At 42.8% G+C, this 19,767-nt stretch overlaps 1 protein-coding gene across 4 annotated transcripts in view; it reads right to left on the reverse strand.

Annotated features, from left to right (window-relative positions):
* Positions 1-19,767, reverse strand: part of LOC147022854 (uncharacterized) — a 193,434-nt gene that overhangs the window by 16,964 nt on the left and 156,703 nt on the right. For 2 of the 4 annotated variants that reach the window (XM_085887747.1, XM_085887743.1), the window contains one exon: positions 3,889-4,066. The exons of 1 other annotated variant lie outside the window; for it this stretch is intronic. The gene's annotated coding sequence lies outside the window, so the exon portion shown is untranslated. Of the gene's footprint in view, positions 1-3,888; positions 4,067-19,767 lie in introns of those variants that run through there. One more of the 4 variants, XM_085887746.1, reaches the window with a different exon arrangement.

Below are 19,767 nucleotides of genomic sequence, written 5' to 3' on the forward strand. Positions count from 1 at the left end.
ACACCTTATTCACACATCTTACATTCTTGCACCGACCGCGGAAAGCACCTCATTGACTCGTCTTGGTTTTGCGGAGTATCAACAGAGTCCACAACAGTCCTTTTGAAGACCTGCACCACACTCACCCACAAACACCAGACGTCTCAACTGCACCCCTCACTTACCCACACCACAACCCTGTTCATTCCTACGTGAGCCATCCTGCTCAAGGATGGGTGGGGATGGGGTCGACACTACACCCCACCTGCTTCACCCCTCGGTCTATCACTCTTTCTTCTCTCATTTTCCCAGAATGACTGAGGCACCTGTGTTGTCGAACCTGTGGTTAAGTGAATGATTAAGACTGGGTTTCTGTGCTGGAGTAAGAGCTTTCTTCTGTGACAATGTTTGTAACTATGTGCTTTTGTTGATCTTTATAAACCGTTTTCGAAACTGCCCAATCATCATCTTCCATTGGTTAGAACATAGCGTTTGAATAGTGACTGGGAGTTCAGCCCTGCTGTTTAGTTATGGTCAGCCATTAGCCAACGTTTCACTTATGGTGTTGCAAGGCCGTTTTGATTGATAGCAGTGAAGCACAGTCCTCATCTGGGGTGATTAATTTGCCGGGAAGGTAAAGCAGGATTTGGACGCTGGACCCTACCTAAATTAAGTGTCTCGGATGGCATCTGTGGTTGCTTAGGAACTCGTCATGCTGCAGAGTAATTCGTGGTTCATTGGCTTCAGGGTCAGGAAGTGTGTCTGAGAACTCCCCTTGCGACACCTACCAACCCTGAACCCATTAACAGTGGTAACAGTGGTAACTCCCCTGAACAGTGGTAACAATTAATTTTGCTCAGGTTTGTCCACGTTAGTCTAAAAACGACATTTTCGCGACAAGTATCCCTTGTTTAACTTATTCATATCAGTATAACTTTGTTTTGTGTCTACGATTGTTTCATCGAGATTTGGGTTAAGAAATCATAATTTTCGTTAAACTCTTTGGTTAATTACCTCATTTACTCACAAAATTTTAATTTGTACAATCAGTTATCGACATGGATTAGAAAAAAACAAATCGAATGGCAATGAGACATCATCCTTAGCGACAGTTGTTACATCCACCACCGAAGGTGAAGGAGATTGTGTTTTCACCCCTTTCTGTCTGTCTGTTTGTCTGTGGATATCTCAGAAAGTTGTGGACGGATCCGGATGAAATTTGAGGGACAGGTTGGGTGTGTGACACGGACGAACTGATTAGATTTTGGTGAAGATCCGGATCCGAATCTGACTAGAATTTTAAAGTGATTCTTCACCATTGAGGAATCGGGCCAAAAACGATATATAGCATGATATCTCAAAAATGTATTGGGCCCGATATGTTCTCGTGGATCAGACAGTACAGGGCGGAGGTATGCGCTCTACCGAGTGCCCTTCTCGTTTTATAAAAATTTTCTTCTTTTAAAAACATTATCCGAGGCTCATGAAGAGGTTTGTACATGTTCCCCGGAAACAGCAATATGTCGAAACAACAAAAAAATGCTGTAATGCCCATCATGCCGAGCCCTACCGGTGACCCAGGTTTTGGTGATGCTGGAGTTTACACTCTACAAAATGGCCTGAGTATGGGGATTATAATTTAAATTTGGAGCGTGCCAAATGGCAACTCAGGGAACATAATCATTCTCAATTTGGTTGCACATGCCGAGAAGGTAGCGTGTCCACCGGTAATTTATCCATGCAAGGAGGTGTGATGGATCCCACGACCACCGAAATAAAAGTCACAATATAAGGTAAATAAAAAAATTAATAAAACAGGGGTGGAAAGCATGTAAAAAGAACAATGACAATTGCAGAAATGAATGTGCAGAAGTCGGATCAGGGAAAATAAATCACGCTTGTAAATTACAAAGATTTTGGTCTTGTCTAACTTGCCCTATCCTTATCGACACAGACTCACTTGAGTGGTAGTCGAACATGCAGAAGTAGAAAGGGGTGAGAAGATGCTGGGAGATGAAAAAAATGGTGGTTCAGGCCTGATCAAGCCTGGCAAGGCACCTTTGCCTAGATTCTGTTGGACGAACAGGTAACTATTACCCCACGAATGAAATGCTGTGAGGTGGGTCTCCGGCCGTTCTGGCTGTCGCTGCTGGGGTCCCCATGATCCCAAAACCAGTTCCCTCCTTCCACTGTTGGGGAGGGGAGGGTCCAAGGAACCCCCCCTCTCTCCCCCAGCGATGTTCTAGCAGGAAGTCCTGCTGATGATTTCTGTGGAGAGGCTGAGAGAACTCACATGTGCTTCTCACCTCGTGAAGGTCCGAGCTCAACTGCCATGTCTCCCCCAAAACCTGGGTCAAAAACCATCCCTTGCATGGCATTCTCAGGCACGCTCCTTGATTGCCTGGCTCGAGCACACTGTCGATTGGCCCAATTCAAGAGAACATCAGTGTGACCACTCCTCATTTTCATAAATGCCAAGGTGAGCCAATGAAAAAAAGCCAATAATTCACAAGGTTTCGGAAAAGCAATGATAATAGAAAACCTATACGCCAAGAAAACCTATAGAAAACCAAGACGCCAAGGTGAACAACGAATAGCCAAGATCTTGTGAAAAAAGCCAAGGAGTGGTCACACTGGAGAACATGTGTAGCCTTCGGCTCGAAGGTCATTAACCGCCAGACCGAGGAGGACAAAGAGCAAAATGGTATCGATCATATAAATAAATGAGAAATAACCACATTTAACAGTGAAAAAAAAAACAGTGATGGATGGGAAACAAGTTTCTACTCACCACTGTCCCAGCAAGCAAGCTTAAGTTGGGGTTTACAATACATCTACTCTTAACATGCGAATCACGATATAACTCATCGACTAATTAACCCATTAACCCTTAATAATCCATTTTATTTGCAATACATTGAAACAGCAATAACTGACGTCGTATTCTTACTCTTCGTATTCTTATTGTTTGCAAGATCATTTTAACTAAACTTAAATGTTGAAACAACGTTGAGTGCCTCCTGGGACCGCATGCAGAAATAGAACGGCACTCGGTAGAGTGCATACCTCCGCCAGGCTGAACAGTTTACGGTTTGTATCACACCGACAGGTCGGATCTGGATCTAGGCCTTAACCAAAATCAAATCAGCTTATTCTCGTCACCTACCCAACTCATCCACCAAGTTTTGTCATAACTCGTCCACAACGTTTTGAAACATCATGCTGTATATCGTTTTTGGGTTCATCTCTCAATAGAGAAGAGTCAGTTTTTAAAAATGTTCTCTTATCCAGATCCAGATCTTCACCAAATTGGACTCAATTGGTCCTTGGCAAACACCCAAGCTGTCCACGAAATTTCATCCTGATCCGTCCCCAACTTTTTCAGATATCCTGTTTCCAGGAAAACAGACAGGCGTGAAAACTTAACAAATCAGAGTGGTGTCAAAGCCACCCAATCCTCGCCTGTTTACACATTTATCGTTTTTAAAAGACGAGTCTAATAATATTTTTTATAAAGCATTGCAGTGAAATCTGATCCAAATAATTTTAAAGCAATATATGTATTTGTATATTGTAATCAGTAAACTATCTAATAATATTTTTAATAAAACATTACAGTGAAGTCTGATCCAAATAATTTAAAAGCAATATATGTATTTGTATATTGTAATCAGTAAACTATCTAATAATATTTTTAATAAAACATTACAGTGAAGTCTGATCCAAATAATTTAAAAGCAATATATGTATTTGTATATTGTCATCAGTAAAAAAATAGTGTGGTAGATAAAAACATTAGAAAGGAAATAACTTGCACCAAAAACTTTAACATTTTCACGCAAACGCTGACGCTCAAAGACGAGTCTAATAATATTTTTTATAAATCATTGCAGTGAAGTCTGATCCAAATAATTTTAAAGCAATATATGTATTTGTATATTGTCATCAGTAAAAAAATAGTGTGGTAGATAAAAACATTAGAAAGGAAATAACTTGCACCAAAAACTTTAACATTTTCATGCTCACGCTGACGCTGACGCTCACGCCGGGGGTATCGCTATAGCTCTCTGTTCTTCGAACAGGCGAGCTAAAAAGGAAACAAAAGACACAAGAAGACATAATCATACATTTCCATGAATTACAAGGAAATTGGTGGACAATGGATAAATCAACACAGTGCAGCACACGGGATTATACAAACTGGGATTCTAGCATCATGAGCTGTGTGCAAATAGAAATGCCAATTACACCAAGTCAACCATCAAGAAGCTTCACCAAGACAATCTTGGGGACAATAAAACAAACAAACAATGAACGCTGTGATGTTGGTGTCGTCGCATTCACCGTTTAATGAGTTCATAAATCGTAGTGGTATACAGAAGTGCTTGCTCAAAGACATGAATGTATGCAGAGAGCGTTTCATTCTGTGCGTGAAACTTTGAAATCACGATCTGACTTTCCACATGCTCAGCATTCCAGCAAAGCAAGGCATAGACAGTTCAAGGATCTGTTTAATGCCCCCAACAGTCTCTGCTGAGCTGAACATTGTGAATTGTGAAAGTCGTTGCTTTAATCTGCCGAGTTTGGGGAAGTGTTGTCACAAAGCCTGCCATATGGACCAACCAAAGTTGTGCAGATCCTCCACATATTACTACTTCCAATATAATTCGTGCCATTTGTTGATGCTGATTTGTTCTGATTTTCTTTGAATGTTCCTTTCCAAAGTAAACTCCTCGGCCAGTAAACACGCATTGCTCATGATTGCATGCATGTTAATCGCAGTGTTATAGTGCAGGGTTTCCCATTGAAGAATCACAGTGCATGGAGCCCAAGCCCTTTGTGTTGGGTGGCTGAACTTTCTGGAAAGGAAGAAAGTGCAGCAAATGCCATGTTGTATTTGGTGTACACAGCACACCTCACTTGGAATCCCTCCAACACACAAGAATTGTTCATTATTTATTTATTAATAGGATACTTTCATTGTAAACAATGTACCATACTCTTGACACAGCATTGGTGATGCCAAAGCAGTATCTTGGCAACAGTTATGGTGGACAGTTTACCGATGCCTTTCCAGGAGTCAGCTAGTTAGTTTGTTGAAGGTGCCGGCGATAACCCCTCTATTGTTTTCAAAAAAGCATGGTGGGATCTTTAATGTCCACCAACGACCAGTGCTGGTCGACAGTACATCGATCCTTCTCCTTGCTTGTTCACCAGGAGGAGAGTTTATAGTTAAACCGAGATTCAAACCCAAGCTGCACAGCTCAAAGCTGAGTATGCATACCTCTACGCTATCGTGATAGCCATTATTTAGTAACATATTCTCCATGAGTTGTGAAAAAAAACAAGCTCGAATGAGCTAAGATCCTCGCCCTCTCAATGATGACGTCATAAAAACGAATATGACGTCACTTGATGTATCAGGTTTGCAATAAATTAATTATCTGTGCTAATGCCCAGCTTGATTCCCACAAACAAAATTCAAACAGCTTGCCTAGTTTCGGAGATAATGGTATAGGCGATTTCCATTAGCGGGGATATTATGACATCAACTTTTTTTCTCGGAAGAAGTTCCAAAATCGGAGATGGTTACTGCCTGCGCGTGGGCTTTCTGCATATACATGGCAAGTTTCACGAAGATCCGATGAAAACTCTTGGTTGTGAAACAAAAAGTCAAAAAATAGGAATGACTTCATAAAAGTTGATATGACGTCAGAGTGATGCATCATATGTGCAGTAATTCATCCCTTCCAATGTCCTGTTCGATTCCCGCAAACAGAATTCAAAAACCTTGCCTAGTTTCAGAGATAATTTTTTAGGCGATTTCCATTAGCGGAGATATTTTGACGTCATAACTTTTTTTCTAGGAGGAATTTTCAAAATCCGACATGGTTACTGTCTGCGCAGGGTATGTCTATATATATCTGCCAAGTTTCAGGAAGTTTCGATGAAAATTGTAGCCTGTGAAACAAAAAAGTCCACGAGAGGAAGATGAAGAACAACAACGTGAGTAAGACTTCGAGATCCTCCATGAGGATCAAAAAATAGAACCGCGAGTCCTGAAGCTCACCTGGATCAGGAGCACGTCATTCAAACTCCTCCGTAAACCCTTTTGGACCCCGATTTTTTTTTAATGTCGTGAACAAACTTCAGTTGCAACATTCCAAATATAATTTCAGCCAAGTTTGGTCACAATGCCATCAGCAGTTTCGGGGACAAGAAGTTACAAGTGTTAACGGACGGACGGACTTACGGACTGACGAGGCGCTATCCCGTAAACTCCTCGGAACTGTGATCCAGGTCATATTGATTTAAGTCTCATGGAGTAGCTTGTTAACTCCATAAACCACGTGAAGGATAATGACAGGACATTGTGTAGAACAATAAACAAACACACATAGTACGTGGGATTTGAACCACAAGCCTGCACATCAGTTCAGATCGGAACGTAAAACAGGCCAACCCTGCACACCTTGAAAAATGTATGTGGAGTTGCTGTGAAATTCAATGTGATTGTATAAAAGATGGCAATCTCTTACTGGGGTTTAATATTAAATGGAGACAGCATGGAAATAGGAGAGTGGAACCATTGCCACTACACCTGCACTGCGCAAAGGTAAGTAAAGTGTGCGCCCCGATGAAGAACCCTTTTCTAGGCTCGATCTTCGTCCTTAAAAGGGAGTGCCAAGAGGTCATTTGAGTTCTGAGGAATCTCCTGATGGCGTCCACACTTTCCTTAAAATACGATTAGAATCAGCACTTTTGACATTCCCATTTTCTGCTTTCCCATGGAGCAACCGACGAATCAGTGAGTCAGTGAGTCGGGCCATTCCTTTGTCTTGGCAGATTTACTCCAGTGGCTTCTGCTTGTGCATTATTGCACTTGGTGGCCAGATGTTTGATATAGCTACATGACTTCCTTGGTACAAGTTTCATCATGATCTTGGCAGTCTGCATTTCCTCCAGAAGGCTCACCACTAGAGACGTATGTGAAAAAATTGTTTTTTTTACATCAACGATATATATTTCATGATATTCGTCACAGTCTCCTTTTCAATTGAACATTTGGCCACTAGTTTGGAGTCTGTAAACTAAACCTCACAATGCCATTCTGTGTGAGAGTCACACATTTGTCCCAAGATGATCGCACAAGCTGATGTATACAGTGGATAGTTGCCAAAGGCAATGCTGATTTGCTATTCCTGATTGCCAGAGATGTGTTCTAATGAATGATTTCCTCCATCTGCTCCCCATCATAGATCTCTTTGTCTGTCTCTGTGTCTCTGTCTCTCTCTCTGTCTGTATCTGTCTCTCTCTCTCTCTCGCTCTCTCTGGGAGGTGAGGACGTGGAACCATGCTGTGATGTCAGAATGAGGCCAAGCAAGCTATCGTGTGCAGCCTGTGGCTGCTGGTTGCATCATTTTCTGGGGATGCAGTTGTGCTGCGGATGCAGTTCCCCATTTCCAGTAAGCTGATACTCATTTTGCCAACCTTGGAAGGATGACAGGGTGAGTCAACCCACCTGGTGTTATTTAACAGCACGACAGGGGTTCAAACTCAAGACCTAAAGATCTTAAGGTAGCCACCTTAACCGTTAAGTGAACACCAGGCTCATTTACCTGCATTAAGAACGTAAAATAAAGTTTATTTTCTTGAGTTATTAAGATCATGAAACTTACCTTTAATAACAATGATGAGAAACTTGATCCAATAATGTGATGGCGATGTTGATGATGGCGACGATAAAGATGAGTTGATGGAGATGATGTTGGAGGGTATGAAGGGGTGATTGTGTTAATGGCCCATGTTAATTAATTATGTAAATAAATCCCCATTAACATGACATCAGCATTATACGTCGCCACAATGGCAGATTCTTCTTCGATCAATATGCACACTCCCATGTGCCACACTATCCATCCATCCATTGGGACCATACTCTGTACAGAGCGTTGGTGCTACCTAAGCAGTCTCCTTGGCTATTGGGTACAATCTTGGACGGGTCGTCACTCCGACACAGGATACCAGCATGCTGGCACTCATTTTGCCGACCTCAGAAGGATGACAGGCTGAGTCAACCCCACCTGGTATTAATTCAACAGCCAAGGGAGATTTTAACTCAGGATCCTAGGATCCTAAGCCCACCACCCGAACCATTAAGCCAACACCAGGCACATGCCACACCCTCTCATCCTATATATTGATATATTACAAGGTTTGTGGAAGTATGAAGGGAATTTCTGTGATACATACTAACATACATACATACATATTACATACATACATACATATATACATACATACATACATACACACATACATAGAATACATACATACATACATAGAATACATACATACATACAAACATACATAGAATACATACATACATATTGTTACGAATTTCGGTCCGCCCGGCGTGCGATCGGCCACGTAACTCGAATCGCGACCGCGTCGCCCACCGGAACGGACAATTCAGTCGTGACCCTCCGTGGAACTACTGCCAGGAGCTCATCACGGGTGGGTCTTTCGACCACACCACAATCGTGCCAATCGGCCACCCGCGCAGGATAGGGTTGTTCGCCAAAGTCGACCTACCTAAGTACCTGCGCGGGTAGTTAACCGGGCGATCGTACCTCGCCGCTGGCCGGCCGAGGACACGAACCGCTTAGGCGGTCCGTTCCGTGCTTCAGTGATAACCGAGCGGTGTTATCGCCAGCCCCGACGGACATGATTATTTACCGGGTGCTTACACCCCTCTACCAATTCCTTCCGTGATGCAAGATGGAACTTTCAAACAAGGGAAAGGACGCAACGAAACGGGGAACAGTTCGAAAGCACATTTATTGCACACTCAGACAAGCACGTATTTTATAGCCATACAGTAATCATGCACGTATAACAGTGAAGCAAGCAAATGAAGAGCAACAACTGAATAAAGTCTTTATTTACACAATTACTAAAACAATTATACTTATAAGACGGCGCCACCACATGCATTTACACAAAAGCAAAGGAAAAAGCCACCCTCAAAGGCAAGGGTGGCAGACAGGTTCGTGGACCAAATGTGCGTGGAACCTGGATGAGCGGCCAGGTCCACGAGATGGAAGGGTCTAACCCGCGCCCTCGTGGCGCGATGGCAGGCAAGCCGCGATGTCAGCGTAGCTGCGCCTGGCTTCGTGCTACTGGCGTGGCTGGCGAGCTCTCTCCGGCGCTCCCCGTCTGCCTTTCCCGTCGGCTTCGAGCTCCGTCTCCCGACTCTGCCCCACCGACACTGCCGCCGTCTGCCGACACTGCACTCGACTTGACTACCCCGTCTCCCGACTCTCCAGACTGCCGACACCGACACACTGCACTGCCGACCCTGCACTCGACTTGACAGCCCCGTCGACACTGCTTGACTTCCACTCCACCGACTCCAGAATTGACTGTGCCTTGACTGCCCCGCCGACACAGCTTGACTTCCACTCCACCGACTCCAGACTTGACTGCCACTTGACTGCTTGACTGCCCACGCTTATATAGGCTGAGGGAGGAGCGCCTATGCAAATTTGTGGATTACAGCGGGTTGGGAGGCGGGGCTCTACCACCTGATGCTCAGCCATTGGACGGAAGAAAAGTGGGCGTGAATCATTCCTGATCCGCTTTTCGAGGCGAAAGGAACCCATTCACAACCCATGGTACGACATGTGGTAGAAAGGCGGAGGTGGTGAGAGTTTGCTGCGGTGGTTTGGGAAGGGTGTTGGTGGTGGCGATTTGGTTGCTGGCGGGCATCGTTTGAGAATGGCAGTGAAGCGATGTTTGCGGGGTGGAGTTGTGGAGGTAAAGAGGCGAAGGTGGTGGTGTTTGAGTTGTAGTTGTTTGGGAATGATGTTGGTGGTGGCGATTTGGTTGTTGGTGGATGATTGGTCCAAAACAATGATAGAGAAAAGAAAAACGGCCAACTCAAAGGATCGCAGCCCTGTGAACACGGAAATTCCCTCTAAACAACGGTGGGGAAATCTAACTACACATATACTTATCGTCATAACTGATCTCAGGAGCCTTTATGGTGTATTGCAGATTTCCACAGCCGTAACAATATATACATACATACATACACACAAACATACATATATACATACATACATACATACATAAATACATACACACATACATAGAATACATACATACATACATACATACATACATACATATATACATCCATACATACATACATAGAATACATACATACACACACTGTATACATACATATATACACACAAACATACATATATACATACATACATACACACATACATACAAACATAGAATACATACAATCCATACATACATACATTTTTGTCAGGTCAGGTTCGATCTGTGACCTGCTACAGGTACCATGTAAACCTGTACTAACCTGTTCCATGGTCGGGTTGTCGGCGACTAAACCGTCTCCCCCACCAGGTTTTCTGGTGAGGAGGGTGTTTGGATATGGACACCCAGCAGGATTAAAAACAAAACCTGTCAAAGGGCGGAGGAGCTCCTTGTGAGCCAACGGCCATCCATATCTAGTGCCCAACTGTGTCTGCGGACGTCCTCCTGCAGTTGGGTCACTTCTTATTAGGAGGTTGGTGGCAGGATTTGCACTCCGGCCACCGAAAAACCCTTCATTCCGCAAAAAAATCTGAAAACCCACTCCGTGGGAGTACCTCCTGTGCAGCTTCCCTTCGCAGGGCAGCTCACCGGATGACGGGATTGGGGCAAAGCCTTCGGGACCCCCAATCTTTGATAGGAGGGAAACCACGGGGTAACATCCCTGGGTCAGATTGCGGGAGAGTGTGTCGGAGTGGTGCTGAGGTGTCGTCCACCAGACGGCGGTCTCCTTGGGTTAACCTGAAGCAGTCCCTTCGGGTGGGTGCCTGGAATGTCCTATCCCTAAGAGAGGATGATCACCTGTCTCTGTTATCATCTGAGCTCAAGCGTTTGGACATCGGGATTGCAGCTCTCTCTGAGGTTCGGAGACCGGATTGCGGTGAGATAATGGTGGGTGGTTACACCTACTATTGGTCTGGTCGCTCTGATGGTTACCATACCCAAGGAGTTGCTGTAGCTGTGTCCAATAAGCTGACCCCAATGATAATTGAGGTAACACCGGTCAACGAGCGTATTATGAGATTAAGGATTCGTCACTCCTTAGGTGTCATTTCCCTGGTCTCTGTTTATGCTCCGACTGAGGCGAGTGATCTCACCGTGAAGGATGCATTCTACGCCACACTCGAGTCTGTGGTTGATCAGTGCCCCAGACGAGATACACTTCTAGTCTTGGGGGATTTCAATGCATCGACTGGAAGTGATAGGGACGGTTATGAGGTGTGTGTTGGTCCCCATGGGTCAGGAACTATGAACCAGAATGGCACTAAGTTCCTTGACTTTGCAAGAAGTCATGGACTTAGGGTGGCTGGTTCATGGTTTCAGCGCCCACAAGCTCATCGCTGGACTTGGTATTCCAACGCTGGCGGTGTGGCAAAGGAGATTGACCATGTCCTCATTGACGGTCGTTGGAGGATGATCCAGAACTGCAGGGTCTACCGGAGTGCTCAGTTCCTCAATACTGACCACAGGCTTGTTGTAGCAACTCTAAAGCTGCACCTTAAATCCTGGAGAATGGTACCATCCCAGCCGAGGCTGGATGTTGCCAAGCTCAGGGATGAGAGAGTAGCTGAGGAGTTTGCGAACAGGCTGAGTGGACACTTGGGGGTCTGGGTACTTTGGGGGGTCCTGAAGAGTTGTGGAGCGCCTTCAAGACCACCGTCCTTGATGTTGCCGGTGGATGCCTTGGAGCTCACCGCAGGGCAAAGAAGAATTTTGTCTCTCAAGAGACACTGGATACCATTGACCAGAGTCGCAGGGCCAGGCTGAATGGCAGAGCTGAGCTGTTCAGGGAGCTGAGGCGTAAAACTGTACGTGCACTGAGGGTGGACAAGGAGGCCTATGTGCGAGGAGTCTGTGAGGGGGTAGAGCATCACCTGTGGACAGGTGATTCTCGTCCCGCTTACAGGGGAATTCGCGCATTACGTTCATCCAAGCCCATCCCTCGGAGCACTGCAGTTCGAGCAGAGAGTGGGAGGCTCTTGACAGAGGAGTCTGAAGTGAAGGCCCGCTGGGCCGGTTACTTTGAGCGGTTGTACCAGGCTGATCCCCCAACTGTCGAGTTGGACGTCAAGGGTGTTACAATCCCTGTTGCTGACCCTCAAATCAACTGTGGTCCACCTACGCTTGTGGAAACACGGGCTGCGGTGAACCAGTTGAAACGGGGCAAAGCTCCAGGGATCTGTGGCATCCATGCCGAACTTCTCAAGGCTGGTGGAAATGCTGCACTCGTGTCGTTGCATGCAGTTTTGTGCTCTGCCTGGAACACAGGCATCATCCCAACTGACTGGAAGAGGGGCCTTGTTGTCCCTCTCTGGAAAGGGAAGGGTGATCGCCAAGATTGCAACAACTACCGAGGGGTGACGCTGCTCTCAGTGCCGGGCAAGGTGTTTGCTCGGATAATTCTCGATAGGGTTCGCCACCATCTGCTTGAGCACCAGCGTCCAGAGCAGTCAGGCTTTACACCAAAGAGGTCAACGATTGACCGTATCCTTGCACTTCGTGTCCTCACCGAACGCAGACGAGAGTTTCGGCAGGGGCTGCTTGCAGCCTATGTTGATCTCTGTAAAGCGTTCGATTCAGTGAATCAGGATGTCCTCTGGAGGATTCTTGGTCTTCGTGGGGTGCCACCAAAACTGATCGATCTGATGTCTGAACTCTACTCTGGTACTGAGAGTGCTGTGAAGTGTGGTGGTACCATCTCTGACTTATTTCCAGTTGTTACTGGAGTTCGTCAGGGATGTGTACTTGCCCCCACACTTTTCAGCACTTGTATGGACTGGATTCTAGGGAGGATGTCAGAGAGATCAAGTTGTGGTGCGTCATTTGGGAATGTCAAGATCTCGGACCTTGACTTTGCAGATGATGCAGTCATCTTTGCGGAGACTTTAGACATCCTCTTGGGGGCCCTCGAGGTGCTGAATGAGGAGTCGGAGCCGTTGGGATTACGGGTTTCTTGGGTCAAAACTAAGATCCAGGCTTTCGGTGACATCTTGGATGCTGCTGTCCTGTCTGTGTCTGTTTGTGGTGAGGATGTTGAGGTCGTGGAGAGATTCACTTACCTTGGCAGTGATATTCATGTCTCTGCTGGCTGCGAGTCAGAGGTCAACAGACGTCTGGGTCGGGCCTGGGGAGTCATGGATTCACTGGATCATGGGGTGTGGCGCTGCCGGTACCTGTGCGGGAGGACGAAAGTCCGAGTCTTCAGGTCCTTGGTACTTCCAGTCTTGCTCTATGGGTGCAAGACTTGGACTCTGACCAAGGATCTGAGGCGGAGACTTAATTCCTTTGGTACCAGGTCTCTTCGGAGAATCCTTGGCTATCGCTGGTCGGATTTTGTGTCCAACGAGCGGTTGCTGAGAGAGACTCGGATGAGATTTGTTACCTGCATAGTCCGTGAGCGTCAGTTGCGGCTGTATGGACATGTGGCTCGTTTTCCTGACTCTGATCCTGCTCACCAGATTCTCTCAGCGAGGGAGTCTCATGAGTGGAGGAGGCCAGTGGGTCGACCACGTGCCTCATGGTTGCAACAGGTTGACCATCATCTCAAGGAGATGGGGATGGGCCTGGCATCTGCCTGGGGCATGGCCAGACGGAGGCCCCTGGAGTACCGGCGGAAAGTGGACGCAGCGACGTGCTGTTCTGGCACATGCTCCCATACCTGACCTGACCTGATACATACATAGAATACATCGAATTGGCTCTGGGTACCCAGGGTCAGGTCATCGGCACAAAATACATCCTTCCAGCCCTCCCCCCCCCCGCCCTACCCACTGCAAGGGTTCGAAAACGACTTGCAATTTTCTCCTGTACATGTGCAATCCTGCTGGTGGTTTAACCCTTGACCCCTGCCGAGGTGTTGATTTAATGAGGGATTTCTGAGGGAGGGGTTGGTAACACTGTATTTTGCTCACAGAGGGAGCGGGTATAACTACTACCACAAATACAACCACACCGCTGTTTTGGAAAGTGCAATTATCCCCCTACTTATCACATTTGTACTGTGATGTAATTTTCTGACATCAACCAATAAAATGACGAAAACTGCACCTCTGCTGAAGATCACAGTTGCTGAAACTGGAAAAAAAAGAAACGAGATAATTATAATCAATGATCAATTCTGGAATGATCTATAACACTCAAACAACAATTTCCCTCCCTTTATCCGTTGTGATGATGCTATCTGTGGAGCAGACAGGATAGACGATCAGTAGTGACATACCCACCTTTGAGCTGGGTCGTCTGTGTTCATATCCCGGCTCAACAATAAACCGTCATCCTGGTGCTTGATCGGAAGTAGGGTGTTGCATCAATGAGTGTGCCAGACATAAGCCTGCTGTCCCACGTGCTAGCGTTTTCTTATAGACATTAATATCTCATCATACTCCAATATATGGAGGCAATACATCACCAACATAGCCAAAGGGGAGAACCCCCTACCCCCAGAGTTGATTCAACCAGCACACAAGTACTGGTAAAGAATGATTATGATGCCAATACGCCATTAGAGAATGACAAGCTCATAATTTCCATGATAAGGAGATTGACATGCTCCATGAAATCAGGTCGCTGAAGGGAATTAGTCATAAATACGAGAGGCGTTCAAAAGGTTCCATAAGGATACTCACAGTAGGCTAAGACATGCCAAGGTTTCTTATTAGTCCCCAAGTGGTTTCACCAGAGGGGACGAGAGGTATGCTCTCCCTCTGTCCATCTTTCCGTCCCACCTGTGGGTTTTTCAGACTTTTTCCCCCATATCCTTTAACATATTCAACTAAAACTTGGTGCATGTCTTTATGATGATAAGTTACAGAAGAAGTTCGAGTTTCAGGAAGTTTCGTCAATTTTTCACAGAGTTATCCCCTTTTTGAACTTCGAAAGTATGACTTTGGCAGGCGACATGTATTGCAAAGCAATTCTTGCTCTTGATTTCTACATCTGATATATAAAGCTCATTCTAACCACTGATTCACTGATATTAAAGATCGGTACCTTCCGGTTGATGTAGAAAGCTGAAATTTTGCGTGCTGATGGATATCGAAGCCAATACACCAGGAAAAAAAATCACAGAACTGACTGAAACATCCATAAATGAAAATATAAATAAATGAAAATAAATAAATGAAAAAAGAAATGAAAAAATGCAGGTGAGGGACCTGAGACAAATGGTGAAGCAAGGTAATTTTGTGTGCCGATGGAAATTGAAGCTGATACAATGGGAAAAATCATGGAACTATTGGAAAGCATCAGTAAATTAAAATATAAATAAATGAAGATATAAATAAATGAAAAAAATAAATGGAAAAAAATGCAGGTGAGCAACCCGAGACAATGGGTGAAGCAAGGTAATTTTGTGTGCCGACGGAAATTGAAAGCAATACACTGGGAAAAATCACAGAACCATCGGAAAGCATCGGTAAAAGAAAATATAAATAAATTAAAATAAATAAATGAAGAAAAAAAATGCAGGTGAGCGACCCGAGACAATGGGTGAAGCAAGGTAATTTTGTGTGCCGACGGAAATTGAAACCAATACACTGGGAAAAAAATCACAGCACCATCGGAAAGCATCGGTAAATGAAAATATAAATAAATTAAAATAAATAAATGAAGAAAAAAATGCAGGTGAGCAACCCGAGACAATGGGGAAGCACGGTCATTTCGCGTGCCGACGGACATCGAAGCCGATACACCAGGAATAATCACAGAACTATTGGAAAGCATCAGTAAATTAAAATAAAGATAAATGAAAATAAATAAATGAAAAAAATAAACTAATGTCACCCGCAGGGTGACCCGTATCTTGCCAAAAGGTGACCACGTGTGACTTCTTTAAGGTCACACTGAGGTGAACAGAGTTTCTATCCACCAGGAGCGACTCCTTGAGGAATATCTGCCTACGAGAGATTCCGATGAGAATCGTTCTACAGAGTAACCATGAAAAATATGCGTTTGCCTCATAACGTCACCAAATGACGTCATAATGTCTCAAGCTTGACATATCTAGAAAGCACTCAGAGGTGTTCAATTTGAGGTACTACACGATATGGTTCCTAAAACTTGAAAATTTGACCTTGGGGTCAAATATGTTTGACCTTAGGTGCTAACCATGAGGGTCAAGGCCAATCGCCACCAAAAATTAATCAGCTGAGCGCCAGACCATGAACTATATTCCCATGAAGTTTGAAGACGATCCGATCAAAATTACTCAAAAAAAATAAGGGTTTCGTCGACTCCCCTGATTTGCGAAAAAGTGACCTTGACCTTTGACCTTGACCTTCAAAATTTTATGCGCTGAAATGGACCTCTATAGGCCTCTGATATGCGAAGTTACAAAAATTTCCAATGATAACTGTGCTCTGAAGAATTTTTTATACGTGATTACAGACAAAAAAAAAACATACAAGCTGGCTAACATATCTTGCAAAAACTTCGTTTTGGCAAGATAAAAAATTGGAAATAAATAAATGGAAAAAACAAATGCAGGTAAGCAACCTGAGACAATGGGAAGCATGGTTAGTAGGGTGAATATACTGATTCTGGCTCACTTTTCCCCATGTAAATGAATGGGGGATTTTCAGCGATTCATTTTTTTTTTTCCCCAAAAAGTAAACCCACTTTTTATCCCAAGGTATATTTATTTGTCTCCCCTTTTAACCTGGGGACACTTTTTCAAATAACCAATGCAATAAGATAAAGATTTGTTCAAGTAGTAAAGTAGTAATGTCATTTGTTAAAGGTGATTCTAAAGAAATATCTGAAACATGTAAGCCGAGGGACACTCTTTTTCAAATAACCAATGCATATTGTTTAGCTCACTCATTGAACCTATAAAGATTGGTTCATTCTCAAATTCCTTCAATAGTTTAATTTTCTTTACACAATAATCCCCATCTAAAATATTTAAAAACAAAACATTTGAATCTTTATTTTTTTAAGATACCCCTTTTGTGCCATTACGAAATGATAAACTTCTCTTAATGCTCTTGTTTGACCACCTCCTGAGCCACATATCATCTTGAGATTATAGAAAATTGTTTTTTCATTGTTCAATTGATAAACATCAAAGTTTTCAGTCCATTCAAAGATATTAATTTTTTTCTTCACATCGTCTAAATTACGAGTTTTTAAATCGATTCGCTTATTTGTTTTATTTACCTTTGTTTTAGTTATTTTTTCATTAAGACTTATTTGATATTTTTCACATTCATTATGTTTTCCATTTTTATACCAAGACTGAGATTCTCTCCACTCTTTCGTTTGATTAATACTTGGTTTGACCATTTACATATTATGAAAAAAATGCGCGGCGGTAGCCCTTAAAAAACCCTAACCCATCTTCCCATCGTTAAAACACAATCTATTTTATACACTCTATCATACAATATCCATATGGAACACAATCTATTCCATGATCTAAAATAAATCTCTTATCATCAAAGGCTCCCAATGCCTTTTTATTTACTTCTTCACAATATATGTTGTGTTTATAACTTCTTATTGTATTCATTTTCCTATATTCTCCTTTCTTATTCATCAAACAATTATGATAATTTCTAAAAGTTATTGATTTCTTTATTACATATTTCTTTATTCCCTTTAACCTCTTATCAATCTGATCAACATACTTAGAAGCATATGCCTTTGTTCTCAATCCAATAAACTCACTCATTACTTTTCCACCCAACTCATCCTTAAACTTACCAATAACCTTTTCATTATTTTTGGAAAATAACTCGCTCTTCTTACTAAAATTACTTGTATCATATACTCCAATATTTTTCTTCATATCTTGAAAACATCATCAGTTTTTATATCTAGGATAAAACTATGTGTCCATATACAACAATGAAACATTTTCACCATACTCTTTCTTTAAGCCATTATACAAATAATCATACATCAATATCTTTGATAAATGAAGAACTGCTGTTCCAATATAAATTGGTTTATCCATTACAATACTTTCCTTTTCCATATGAATAGCAGAAAAGTTCTCTGAAAAAACCTCTTCTCTCTTAAAACTTGGTTTATTTATCAATCTCGAAGCTTCTTTCCAAGATGTTGCAAATCTAATGTTTTGCATGTTTCGAACATTCTCCATTGTCTTTCCAAACACAGCATTATTCATCAATTTATAGAAATCCCCTTCAAATATTACTTTTGTATTTGTTCTCATATCTGTATTAAATTTAATATACTTTTTCATCCAAGGACTTTGTTTAAATTTTAAAACTCTATGAATTTCAGCTACTCTCAATCCTTCTCTCAAAAACTGTTTTAAGCTTCTCTGATGCAAAACATATCCCTCTTTATCAGAGAATGTTGTTAATAACTTTTCTGTTGATTTGCCTTTAATATTAAAACTTTTATGATAATCACTGAACCATTCTTTCTTTGGTCTTTCTTTCTCACATGCAAAAGGAACGTCTTTATGCTTATTATGAAGATCACTCGGGTACCTCAAATCAACTTCAAAATAATAACCTTCTTCTTCCTCATTCAATTCCTCTTGAGAAGAAATAACAATATTCATCAAAGCCTTTTCATAATCCTTTTCTTCCACCCACTCTAATTTACCATAAGGCAGAGATTGAGACATTGCCCATCCATACAAATTATTAGCATCAAAATACATCAAATAATTACTATCTTTTTCACTATCATAATTTGGAAGATATTTATTATTTGCTTTAGCATATATTTTTGAACATACTTGTGATATTCCACCTCTCTTAGACTTCTCAATCATCAAAAGCATATCTACATCACTGATTAAATCTATATCTTGTTTTGTCATTTTCAACATTGCACTCCAAGCTAAACCAGGAGCTGTGAAATAGTAGGCAGGATCTAATCCATAACAATTTTTAATAATGACAGAGTGATCTAAAAGCTTCAAACACATCAGCGAACAATAAAACATCTGTTTTTAGATACAAATCATGATATTCTCCAAGGTTCTTTATCTTAAATATTTTCCAAATTTCTTGTGCGTGTTTATATTCCTTATCACTTATCTCTTCTTCATAAAGGTTATTATAGAAACTTTCTTTTGAAGGAAGTTGTGTTTCTTTAAATCTAATAAATGAATCCATATAATCATAAGGATAAATTCCCTTACTTGTAAGAATTTTCTCTTTACTTTGAATTTCATTCCTTGTTTGAATTTCCTCTCTCGTGAGAATTCCCTCTTTAATGAGAATTTCATCTTAAATCAGAATTTCCTCTTTAGTTAGAATTTCATTCATTGTTTGAATTTTCTTTACCAGTACGGGCCCGTAGGTGCGTAAGCGACAACTGGATTGGGGCATTATTTCAATTAGATTGGACCAACCGTATCATAAATGGCCATAACTTGGGAAACATACTCAGGTCCCCAGCGTCAATTGTGATGTCATATCAAGCGAAGAAGAATTGTGTCGAAGAATTGCCCCCTCTCTCTCGCCCCCCTCTTTCTCGCCCCCCCTCTCTCCCCCTCCTCTCTCTCGCCCCCCTCTCTTGCCCCCTCTCTCCCCCTTTGTCTTGCCCTTCCTCTCTCCCCCTCCTCTCTCGCCCTCTCTCTCGCTCCCACTCTCACCCCCCTCTTATCGCTCTCGCAGATATTGGTCGACAGATAAATGGCCGTAACTTGGGAACCGCTCGTCCGATTAATATCAA

The sequence above is a fragment of the Eptatretus burgeri genome, chromosome 7 (genome assembly GCF_056783735.1).
Source record: "Eptatretus burgeri isolate ZD-2024b chromosome 7, Ebu_testis_v1, whole genome shotgun sequence".
Classification (NCBI taxonomy): Eukaryota; Metazoa; Chordata; class Myxini; order Myxiniformes; family Myxinidae; genus Eptatretus; species Eptatretus burgeri.